This window comes from Bufo bufo, chromosome 1 (genome assembly GCF_905171765.1).
Source record: "Bufo bufo chromosome 1, aBufBuf1.1, whole genome shotgun sequence".
NCBI lineage: Eukaryota > Metazoa > Chordata > Amphibia > Anura > Bufonidae > Bufo > Bufo bufo.
In genome coordinates, this window is record NC_053389.1 from 248,233,595 (window position 1) to 248,245,830 (window position 12,236).

Genomic DNA, 12,236 nt, shown 5'->3' on the forward strand with positions numbered 1-12,236 from the left:
GGGTGAGTGAATTAGTATGTCATCAAGGTAAATAACAATGAACCGTCCCACTAAATGATGGAAAATATCATTGATAAATCGCTGAAAGACCGCTGGCGCATTAGTTAAACCAAAGGGCATGAAAAGATTCTCGAAATGACCTTCAGGTGTATTGAAGGCCGTTTTCCACTCATCTCCTTCCTTAATTCTGATCAGATTATAAGCTCCTCTTAAATCCAACTTGGAGAACACCTTGGCTCCGACAATTTGATCAAATAGATCAGAAATCAAAAGAAGGGGATACGGATCACGGACCGTAATGAGATTCAATTCCCGGAAATCTAAACACGGTCTAAGTGATCCGTCTTTCTTTTTTACGAAAAAGAAGTCGGCGGCCACAGGGGACTTAGATGGCCTAATATGTCCCTTTGCCAAACTCTTGGCAATATACTTCCGCATAGCTTCTCTTTCGGGTTGGGAATGGTTGTATAGCCGAGATTTTGGCAGTTTAGCTCCAGGGATGAGATTGACCGGACAATCATATTCTCGATGGGGGGCGACTCCTGAGCTCCACCCTCCAAGAATACGTCCGCAAAATCAGAGAGAAACTGAGGTAAGACCGTAGTTGACACCTCTGAGATAGAAGCACAAAGACAGTTGTACAAAATTCACTCCAGCTACTGATTTGTCTTGTTTGCGAGTCAATAGTAGGGTTATGCTTTATCAACCATGGTAAACCTAGAACCATCGGAGCAGGCAAGCCCTTCATAACAAAACAAGAAATGAACTCAACATGTGAATCACCCACCCTTAACTGAATGTCATGAACGATATGAGTAAGACTCTTTTGTGAGAGAGGGGAGGAATCAATAGCAAACACTGGTATCTCTTTATCTAATGTGCTAGTTCTAAAACCAAGATATTTTGGAGGAAATTAAAATCAATAAGGTTTACCCCCGCACCACTGTCAACAAATACCTCAAAATCAAAATTTCCTGAGTCTAGCGCCACCATGGCAGGCAGGAGGAAATTGGTATTGCAGGGAGAATGCATATTTGCTTGCTCAGACTCTCCATTCACACTACCAAGAGTCAGGAAAGTTTTTTTTTTTCTCTTTATGTGAATACCTCCGTAGTTTTTCATTACTGCTTTGAGGTTTAACAAAAGGACCCGCACAAACAAAATGACCTTCTATTTCACAGAAGTAACATAGCTTATTGAGCTTCCTAAAATCCCTATCACCTGAGCGAAAGGAAACCTGGCCCAACTGCATAGGCTCCTCTCCTGCCCCAGATTCAAATGTCATATTACCCCGGGAAATAGGTGGGACGGATCCCACCTCGAGAGGAATCTTATACCTCTCTCTAAGACGTCTATCAAGCCGCACTGCCAAAGACATGGCCATCACCAATGAATCGGGATACTCATGAAAAGCAAGGGCCTCTTTCAACCTCTCAGATAGCCCCTGACAAAACTAACTCCGGAGTGCAGGATCATTCCACCCAGAGTCAGTTGCCCATCTTCTAAATTCTGCACAATATGACTCCGCAGTACGTTCTCCCTGTAACAAACGGCGCAACTTAGATTCAGCCATAGAGACCCGGTCTGGGTCATCATAAATCAAGCCCAAGCCTCTGAAAAATTCATCCAGCGACCGGAGGGAGGGTGAACCAATCGGCAGAGCAAAAGCCCAGGACTGTGCGTCCCCTTTGAGCAGGGATATAATGTTTCCCACTCTTTGATTCTCGTCACCAGATGAAATCGGCCGCAGACGAAAATACAACTTGCAGGACTGCCTGAACCGAATAAAGTCATCACCACCCCCTGACAACCTATCAGGGAGAGCGACTTTAGGCTCTAAGCAGACCTGATTTCCTCCAACGGCGCCAGACGCCAGAGCATTCTGACACCGTGCAACAGAACTGCGGAGGTCAGCAACCTCCAGCGATAATCCCTGCATGTGATCAACAGCAGGGAAATGACAGTTTTTTGGCGGGTTATAATGTCACGATAGGTAGGTAAGCGGGGAAATAACCAAACACAGGAAAACAAACAGAACAAATGACTAGGCCCATAAACTAGGGAGAAAAGGGCCACCTCCTAGCGATCCCTAAAAGTTTCCCTAAACTGCTGTGCCCATGTGCATAACCTAATGGTGGATATGCACAAGCCCTCGTGCCTAAACCTATAAACCCTGGGCAAACCCTAAGCTGTAGGGAAAAGGAAAGAGGCAACCTGCTTCTTCAAACCCGGAGGAAGCAAGCGTCTCCCTAGAGGCCTAGATAAAAGACACAATGGGAAATAACAGAGAGGACTTATCTAGAGCAGAGCTGGAGCAGACGATCCACCACACATCCAGAGCTCACAGGAAAGAACTATAATCTGCACAGGCCACTGGGGGAAGAAGGGATGAATAGCCTCACTATCAATCAAACCCAGTAAACCTGAGGGAAGGTGGATCCAGCTCAAAACCAAAACAAACAGAGAGGTCAGACATGTGCAGCCAGTCTGACAGACCTCTGCACATACACAGGTCAAGGCGTGACACATGGCTAAGGCATTACAGTGAATGGCAGTACTTACCTGCACGTTTATTGGCTGCGTAGAAGCCAACAAACGTGCGGGGAGGAGACTCGAGCATCGCGCTCGAGCACACCCGGTCTTCGGCCGAAGACCGCGATGTGCCGAGCATCGCGATGCTCGAGTAAAATTAGTGTTCGGCCAAGCATGTTCACCAAACACTAATATCCACGCTTCTGCATAGTCCTTCTATGTCTGTCTTAAATGAGGTGGCTCGATCGGTGGACCAATCATGGGAAGCTGTTCAGTCACTGCCAGTTAATGACTTATGTGCTTGATTGTTGGCTTGACTTCTGACCCATCTTGTCTCTTTACTTCTCTGGATTAAACCCTGATGTTCTGACTCAGATTTGACCATTGACTGGCTTCCAATTTAGCTGCCTTTCTGACACTTTAGTCCTTGGTTATTAGGCTTGGCCTTGACCCTTACCTGCACTAATTACACCAATTCAAATAAGTCTTAAGTTGATCAAAACTAACGAATTCAACCAAAATTAATGTTTATCAGGTGAATTTTGACAGTGAAAGGTCGTTTTAGCCAGAGATGAGCAACATGCCTGGACAGCCTACAGCTATAAGGGCATGCTGGGAGTTGTGGTTTTAAAACAGCTGGAGGGCTGCAGATAGACATGTCGCAAACATAAAATTTCCGCAGATGTTCGCGAACGGGCGAACCGCCATAGACTTCAATAGGCAGGCGAATTTTGAAACCTACAGGGACTCTTTCTGGCCACAATAGTGATGGAAAAGTTGTTTCAAGGGGACTAACACCTGGACTGTGGCATGCCTGAGGGGGATCCATGGCAAAACTCCCATGGAAAATTTTGTAGTTGACGCAGAGTCGAGTTTTAATCCATAAAGGGCATAAATCACCTAACATTCCTAAATTGTTTGGAATAACGTGCTTTAAAACATCCAGTGTGTGTTTACGATCAGGTATGGTGTTGTATTGATCAGGTAGTGTAAGGGTTACGCCCGCTTTACAATGACAGACCAAACTCTGACAGACCAAACTCCCCATTTAACGCACCGCAAACAACCGCAAACAGTCCATTTGCACAACCGCAAACTCCCCATTTGCACAAGGTTGGATACCAAGCTAGCCATGTCCCGTTCCTTGTCCTCACTGACGTCATTGAAGGTCTCTTCCTCCACCCAGCCACGTACAACACCAAGGGTCCCCGAAAGGTGACAACAAGCCCCCTGGGACCTTTCTGACAGGACACTTGAAGCGGGGCAGAACAGAAGTTCTATCCCAAATTGGGATAGCTCAGGCCACAGGTCAAGCCTGCACACCCAGTAGTCAAGGGGTTCATCGCTCCTCAGAGTGTCGATATCTGCAATTAAGGCGAGGTAGTCTGCTACCTGTCGGTCGAGTCGTTCTCTGAGGGTGGACCCCGAAGGGCTGTGGCGATGCGTAGGACTTAAAAAGCTCTGCATGTCTTCCATCAACAACACGTCTGTAAAGTGTCCTGTCCTTGCCGGCGTGGTCGTGGTAGGAGGAGGATTACTTTCACCTCTTCCCCTGTTAGATTTCCGTTGTGCTGTGACATCACCCTTATACGCTGTGTAAAGCATACTTTTTAACTTGTTTTGGAACTGCTGCATCCTTTCCGACTTCCGGTAATTCGGTAACATTTCAGCCACTTTCTGCTTATACCTGGGGTCTAGTAGCGTGGCCACCCAGTACAGGTCGTTCTCTTTCAGCCTTTTTATACGAGGGTCCCTCAACAGGCGTGACAGCATGAAAGACCCCATTTGCACAAGGTTGGATGCCGAGCTACTCATGTCCCGTTCCTCGTCCTCACTGATCTCATTGAAGGTCTTTTCTTCCCCCCAGCCACGTACAACACCACGGGTATCAGATAGGTGACAACGAGCACCCTGGGATGCCTGCTGTGGTTGGTCTTCCTTTTCTGACTCCTCTTCCTCAGACTCCTCTTCAAGAGTTGCCGCAGGTCCAGCAAGCGATGATGATAAGGCTGTTTCTGTTGGTGATGGTGACCACAACTCTTCCTCTTCACGCTCATCTACGTCCTGATCCAGCACTCTTCGCAGGGCACGCTCCAGGAAGAAAACAAATGGGATGATGTCGCTGATGGTGCCTTCGGTGCGACTGACTAGGTTTGTCACCTCCTCAAAAGGACGCATGAGCCTACAGGCATTGCGCATAAGCATCCAGTAACGTGGCAAAAAAAATACCCAGCTCCGCAGAGGCTGTCCTAGCACCCTGGTCATACAAATACTCGTTGACGGCTTTTTCTTGATGGAGCAGGCGGTCGAACATTAGGAGTGTTGAATTACAACGTGTCGGGCTGTCGCAAATCAAGCGCCTCACTGGCATGTTGTTTTGCCGCTGAATATCAGAAAAGTGCGCCATGGCCATGTAGGAACGCCTGAAATTACCACACACCTTCCTGGCCTGCTTGAGGACGTCCTGTAAGCCTGGGTACTTATGCACAAAGCGTTGTACGATCAGATTCAACACATGTGCCATGCACGGCACATGTGTCAACTTGCCCAAATTCAATGCCGCCAACAAATTGCTTCCATTGTCACACACCACTTTGCCGATCTCCAGTTGGTGCGGGGTCAGCCACTGATCCACCTGTGCGTTCAGGGCGGACAGGAGTGCTGGTCCGGTGTGACTCTCTGCTTTCAGGCAAGTCAACCCCAAGACGGCGTGACACTGTCGTATCCATCCGGGATGTGGAATAGCCCCTGGGGATGGAAATTTCGGCCAGGTACTTTCCACTGCGGTGTCCCAATAGCTACAAATTTTTTGAAGGCCTCAGACTCCACCAGCTTGTATGGTAAAAGCTGTGGGGCTAAGAGTTCTGACAAGCCAGCTGTCAGACGCCGGGCAAGGGGGTGACTCTGTGACATTGGCTTCTTACGCTCAAACATTTCCTTGACAGACACCTGACTGTGGGCAGATGAGCAGGAACTGCTGAAGGTGAGAGGCGGAGTGGCGGGTGGTTGAGAGGGGGCAAGGAGGACAGCAGTGATTGACGTGGCTGAAGATGCTGGACCAGGAGGAGGATGGTGGCTTTGAGTTTGTGTGCTGCTTGTACTCATCATGTGTTGATCCTATAGGCATTTGTAATGTGAGATCATGTGCCTTCGCAAAGCAGTTGTACCTAGGTGGGTGTTGGACTTCCCACGACTCAGTTTCTTTTGGCACAGGTTGCAAATGGCATCGCTATTATCAGAGGCAGACACACAAAAAAAATGCCACACTGCTGAGCTTTGCAATGACGGCATTCTGGTGGTGGCAACAGCATGCGTTGATTGGCGTGCTGTCTGGCTGACCCCGGGTGCCGATACATGCTGTCTGACTGTGCCACTAGCTCCTTGCGACGACCTCCCCCTGCTTCCAACTCATCTCCTCCTCCTCTCTGTCTCCCCATCTGAACTTTCCCCCTGTTCTTCTTCTCTTCGAGTGGGCACCCACGTGACAGCCACAGACACATTGTCATCATCAATCGCTTCACTTGTATCTGACAACTCAGCAAAGGAAGCAGCAGCGGGTACAACATCATCATCATCATCACACCGTACGTCCATGTGTGTAATGCTGCCTGACTGAGACATATCCCTGTTATCTACATCCTCTGGCAATAATGGTTGCGCATCACTCATTTTTTCCAACTGATGTGTAAATAACTCCTCTGACAGATCAAGTGAAGCGGCTGTGGTGCTAGTGTTGGTGGTGGCGGCAGGCGGGCGAGTGGTAACTTGAGAGGTGCCCGAAGCTGGGCTGAAAGAGGATGGTGCGTCAAGGTTCAGAGCGGAAGCTGTAGAAGATTTGGTGTCCTGTGTAAGCCAGTCAACTATGTCCTCAGAATTTTTCGAGTTCAGGGTACGTGGCCTCTGAACACTGGGCATTATTCTAGGGCCAAAGGAAATCACAGCACCACGACCACGACGGCCCCTGCGGGGTAGCCTGCCTCTGCCTGTCTTTTTTTAGAATAGTGGTACTATGCGTGCAAGGTACTGTGCCACCCTATATGAGTGGTGGGCAGTGGGCACAGTACAGTCTGTGGGCCTGACACTCACTGGCAGGCAACTGCAATTATATAACAGAGGAAAAATGTAATGACTTTTTTATCTGCAAGGTGCTGTGCCACCCTATATGAGTGGTGGGCAGTGGGCACAGTACAGTCTGTGGGCCTGACACTCACTGGCAGGCAACTGCAATTATATTACAGAGGAAAAATTTAATGACTTTTTTATCTGCAAGGTGCTGTGCCACCCTATATGAGTGGTGGGCAGTGGGCACAGTACAGTCTGTGGGCCTGACACTCACTGGCAGGCAACTGCAATTATATTACAGAGGAAAAATTAAATGAATTTTTTATCTGCAAGGTACTGTTCCACCCGATATGAGTGGTGGGCACTGGCAGTGGGCACAGTACAGTCAGTGGGCCTGACACACACTGGCAGGCAACTGCAATTATATTAAAGGGTAAAAATGTAATTACTTTTTTATCTGCAAGGTACTGTGCCACCCGATATGAGTGGTGGGCAGTGGGCACAGTACAGTCTGTGGGCCTGACACACACTGGCAGGCAACTGCAATTATATTAAAGGGTAAAAATTAAATGACTTTTTTATCTGCAAGGTACTGTGCGACCCAATATGAGTGGTGTGCACACAGTACAGTCTGTGGGCCTGTGGCCTCTCACACACGGGCAGGCAACTGCAATATATATATAGAAAAAATAAAATAAAAGCAGACTGATGTACCAGCCCTAAAAAGGGCTTTTTGGGGTGCTGTCAGGACGCTGTCCTTACAGCAGATGAGTCTTTGAGGACTGGAGTGAACACTGGCCTAGCTAACGCTTTCCCTATTAATTCAGAAGCAGCAGCACTCTCCCTGCTCTAACTAACACTGCAGCTTCAGAATGAATCTAAGATGGATGCTGTCCTTGCTTTTTGATAGGAGGTAGGAGGGAGGGTATGCTGCTGATTGGCTGGAATGTGTCTGCTGACTGTGAGGTACAGGGTCAAAGTTTGCTCAATAATGACGTATAGGGGGCGGACCGAACATCGCATATGTTCGCCCGCCGCGGCAAATGCGAACAAATGATGTTCGCCGGGAACTGTTCGCCGGCGAATAGTTCGGGGCATCTCTAGCTGCAGGTTGGGCATCCCTGGTTTTAGCCAAGACTGACTGCCATTGTCTGAAAAGAAGTCACTTGTGTTTGAAATTTTCGTCCAATAGTCAGACGAAAGATCTTTCATTTAAAGAAAGACTGTTTATGGATGAAAGATCGTTCTTAAAGGGGTTAACCCATGACTAATATAAAAAGTGAAAATCAGACATCATATAGTACATGACATGCTCTTTCTAGAACCAGCCCTGTTCCTCACATGGATCCAGAGATCCACCCAGTGATTGGTCTGCTAGATTTATATCAAGCTGCCAGCTCAAGGGGAGTGTCTTTAATGGTGCTGCTAAGGAAGGGGGGCGTCCATGCTCTCCCTATCTCAACTCAGGAGGCAGCTAGATGATGAAACTGAGCATGTGCGGCCTTCTCAATGAGGGGGTCAAAGAAATAAGAAAAAAAAAACAGCAGGTGGAGCTATACAGATACAGTGACTATGCAAAATTTTTAATTACATGCAATTACAAATTTATTCAGATCCATGTGCTGGTTTGAAAACTGTAGAATATTTTTTTGTGGGACAACCCCTTTAAAAAAGAACGTTCCCAGAAAGATCACTTGTCCATCACCTGGTTTCTTTGAATGTGTTTGGCAAATTTGAATGACTAGAATGGCTAATATGGATTAAAATGTGTATGGCCGTGTGTGCGAAACGATCGTTCACCAGATGATCCTTTGTTAAACTGCTGTTCAACCATCAGTCTACTTCTGTTTAATGTGTATGGCCACCTTTAGCCTCTGCTAACCAGAGTAGCCAGCACAAAACCTAACTGTGGAAGTGTAATGACATTGTACTTGTTGATTTCTATTGTTTTCTATAATATAAGCAGTAGAGGATGTGACTGTTAACTTTTTATCTCCCACTCTTTGTGGAAATAACAGTCCTGTTTATGGGGACATCATTGCTGAGCCGAGCACTTTTTATGTTGGCTATACATAATTGAAAGCTGTTGGCTGGACAGATATTTCCCTTGGCACACTATATAGATACTGCACTTTTTGGATCACCATAGTAATTGATTACTGGAAATTTTCGCATACTGAAAGTAACATATACTATGCTCGACCCTTGAATGAGGCATATCGTCATGAATATTTCAATTATGTATCTGGCTACATGGCTCTAGGGTATGCCAAACATGGATTTCCTTATGACAATGGCACTTGTCAAGAGGTGGGATATATTAGGGAGTAAGTGTAACAGTAAACTCATGCACCTATTGTGTTTGAAGCAGGAAAAATTGGCAAGTATAAGGATCTGAGTAACTTTGACAACAAGGGCCAGATTGTAATCGTTGGATGACTGTTCCAGAGCATCTACAAATTGGCAGGACTTGTGGGTTATTCCCAGTATGTAGTGGTTGGAATGTTCCAAAAGTGGTCAAAGGAAGGACCACAGTTAAACTGGTGATGGTCATGGGCGCCCAAGAGTCATTGATGCATGGGGAATAATGACTAGCCTGTCTGGTCCCAGAGAAGAACAACTTTAGCACAAATTGCTGAAAATGTTACTGTGTATTGCAGCTTACGGTCTATGAGACAGTATAGCTTCAGACCAGTTACAGTGCTCATGCTAACCTTTGTCCACCACTGAAGGAACATCACTAGAGGAAGTTGGTGTGAAACCACTGTGCTAACTAACCAGTTTAAATTTGGGCCAAACCTAAGAGCATATTCCAGATAGCAATTTCAAGGTCGGGGCAGGCTGAGTATGTGAGTAATACAGATAGCAGTTCCAAGGTGCAGGCAGGTGGCAAGGGGCAAGGAGCAGAATTGGTAGTCAGACAAGGTACGATGCTCAGTAAGTCACACAAGAGATCACACCTTCTCTGGTTACTAGACACTAGAAAACCTCAAAGCTCAGGCAAGGAGGTGGGAGCACTGATCAGCACCATAACCCCTTCAGGACCCTGCAATTTTTCACCTTAACCCCTTAAGGACCGGGCTCATTTTCACCTTAAGGACCAGGCCATTTTTTGCAAATCTGACCAGTGTCACTTTAAGTGCTCATAACTTTAAAACGCTTTGACTTATCCAGGCCATTCTGAGATTGTTTTCTCGTCACATATTGTACTTCATGACACTGGTAAAATGAAGTCAAAAAAATTATTTTTTTTGCACAAAAAAATACCTAATTTACCAAAAATTTGAAAAAAATTAGCAAATTTCAAAGTTTCAGTTTCTCTACTTCTGTAATACATAGTAATACCCCAAAAAATTGTGATGACTTTACATTCCCCATATGTCTACTTCATGTTTGAATTGTTTTGGGAATGATATTTTATTTTTTGGGGATGTTATAAGGCTTAGAAGTTTAGAAGCAAATCTTGAAATTTACAAAAACTCAATTTTTAGCGACCAGTTCAGGTCTGAAGTCACTTTGCGAGGCTTACATAATAGAAACCACCCAAAAATGACCCCATCTAAGAAACTACACCCCTCAAGGTATTCAAAACTGATTTTGCATACATTGTTAACCCTTTAGGTGTTGCACAAGAGTTATTGGCAAATGGGGAGGAAATTTGAGAATTTCATATTTTTGTCAAATTTTTCATTTTAACCCATTTTTTCCACTAACAAAGCAAGGGTTAACAGCCAAACAAGATTGTATCTTTATTGCCCTGACTCTGCCGTTTACAGAAACACCCAATATGTGGCCGTAAACTACTGTACGGCCACACAGCGGGGCGTAGAGTGAAAGGTGCACCATATGGTTTTTGGAAGGCTGATTTTTATGGACTGGTTTTTTGACACCATGTCCCATTTGAAGCCCCCTGATGCACCCCAAGAGGAGAAACTCCCTAAAAGTGACCCCATCTAAGAAACTACACCCCTCAAGGTATTCAAAACTGATTTTACATACGTCGTTAACCCTTTAGGTGTTGCACAAGAGTTATTGGCAAATGGGGATGAAATTTGAGAATTTCATTTTTTTGCCTAATTTTCAATTTTAACCCATTTTTTCCACTAACAAAGCAAGGGTTAACAGCCAAACAAGATTGTATCTTTATTGCCCTGACTCTGCCGTTTACAGAAACACCCCATATGTGGCCGTAAACTACTGTACGGGCACACAGTAGGGCGTAGAGTGAAAGGTGCGCGGTTTGGTTTTTGGAAGCCAGATTTTGCTGGACTGGTTTTTTGACACCATGTCCCATTTGAAGCCCCCCTGATGCACCCCTAGAGTAGAAACTCCATAAAAGTGACCCCATCTAAGAAACTACACCCCTCAAGCTATTCAAAACTGATTTTACAAACTTTGTTTACCCTTTAGGTGTTGCACAAGATTTAATGGAAAATAGAGACACAATTTCAAAATTTCACATTTTTGGCAGATTTTCCATTTTAATATTTTTTTTCCAGTTACAAAGCAAGGGTTAACAGCCAAACAAAACTCATTATTTATGGCCCTAATTCTGTAGTTTACAGAAACACCCCATATGTGGTCGTAAACCGCTGTACGGGCACACGGCAGGGCGCAGAAGGAAAGGAATTCCATACGGTTTTTGGAAGGCAGGTTTTGCTGGACTGTTTTTTTTGACACCATGTCCCATTTGAAGCCCCCCTGATGCACCCCTAGAGTAGAAACTCCAAAAAAGTGACCCCATTTTAGAAACTACGGGATAGGGTGGCAGTTTTGTTGGTACTAGTTTAGGGTACATATGATTTTTGGTTGCTCTATATTACACTTTTTGTGCAGCAAGGTAACAAGAAATAGCTTTTTTGGCACGTTTTTTTTTTTTGTTATTTACAACATTCATCTGACAGGTTAGATCATGTGGTCATTTTATAGAGCAGGTTATCGCGGACGCGGCGATACCTAATATGTATACATTTTTTTTTATTTATGTAAGTTTTATACAATAACTTCATTTTTAAAACCAAAAAAATGTTTTAGTGTCTCCATATTCTAAGAGCCATAGTTTTTTCAGTTTTTGGGCGATTATCTTGAGTAGGGTCTCATTTTTTGCGGGATGAGATGACGGTTTGATTGGCACTATTTTGGGGTGCATATGATTTTTTGATCGCTTGCTATTACACTTTTTGTGACGTAAGATGGCAAAAAATGGCTTTTTTTACACTGTTTTTATTTTTATTTTTTTACGGTGGTCATCTGAGGGGTTAGGTCATGTGATATTTTTATAGAGCCGGTCGATACGGACGCGGCGATACCTAATATGTATACTTTTTTTTTATTTATGTAAGTTTTACAGAATGAGTTCATTTTTTAAAAAAAAAAAATCATGTTTTAGTGTCTCCATAGTCTAAGAGCCATAGTTTTTTCAGCTTTTGGGCGATTATCTTGAGTAGGGTCTCATTTTTTGCGGGATGAGATGACGGTTTGATTGGTACTATTTTGGCGTACATGCGACTTTTTTGATCACTTTTATTACCTTTTTTGGGAAGTAAGGTGGGCAAAATTTCAATTTTCTCATAGTTTTTATTTTTTTATTTTTATGGCGTTCACCGTGCGGGGAAAGTAACATGACCATTTTATAGATCAGG